This window comes from Myotis davidii, unplaced genomic scaffold (genome assembly GCF_000327345.1).
Source record: "Myotis davidii unplaced genomic scaffold, ASM32734v1 scaffold43, whole genome shotgun sequence".
Lineage (NCBI taxonomy): Eukaryota > Metazoa > Chordata > Mammalia > Chiroptera > Vespertilionidae > Myotis > Myotis davidii.
This window is the reverse complement of record NW_006294590.1, coordinates 1,712,499-1,713,059: the sequence shown is the minus strand read 5'-3', so window position 1 is coordinate 1,713,059 and position 561 is coordinate 1,712,499. Positions and strand designations below refer to the sequence as shown.

The following is a 561-nucleotide window of genomic DNA, read 5'->3' as shown; positions in this document are numbered from 1 at the left end:
GAGGAGCCGGCTGTTGGGCCGCTCAGTGCATGGCACTTTTCCTTCATGGCTACTTGAGAACGGTTCAGCGGGAAGACGGCCTCGCTCTATAGCGAGGAGAGACGCTGGGCTCCGGAGTCCACCCTGCAGCTCCGCTGTTCTCAGGAGTTCACTGCCCAGTGTGCCCACGGGGGTTTACACCCCGCACCCCGCCCCCCAGGAGCGAGTGGGGTGCTTCATAGGGCTCAGGACATGGGTCCCGGGTTAGCATCCCCATGTCGGAGCCAGTTTGCGAGGAAACCGGTGATTGACGCGAGGTCGTGTCTGCATGCAGTTTGCACCGTGTGCTCTGTGTGTGATTCTGCTGCCCATCGGGTCCGGGCACCGAAGGGCCTCGGGTTCAGTTCAAGGTCAGGGCACATGCCCAGGTTGTGGGTTCCGTCCCTGGTAGGGGAGCCTAAGGGAGACAGCTGACCGCTGACTCTCACATCAGGGTCCCCCCCGCCCCATCAATGAAAACAGGTCCTCAGTGAAGATTAAAAATTGCAATAATCAAAAATGTAAAAATTCAGTAGACCCTGC

The 561-nt window shown here is 59.0% G+C and overlaps 1 protein-coding gene across 1 annotated transcript in view; it reads left to right on the top strand.

Annotated features, from left to right (window-relative positions):
• SLC15A4 (solute carrier family 15 (oligopeptide transporter), member 4) overlaps positions 1-561 on the top strand; it is a gene marked incomplete at its 5' end in the record, with an annotated part of 11,496 nt that overhangs the window by 3,485 nt on the left and 7,450 nt on the right. The window lies entirely within an intron of this gene.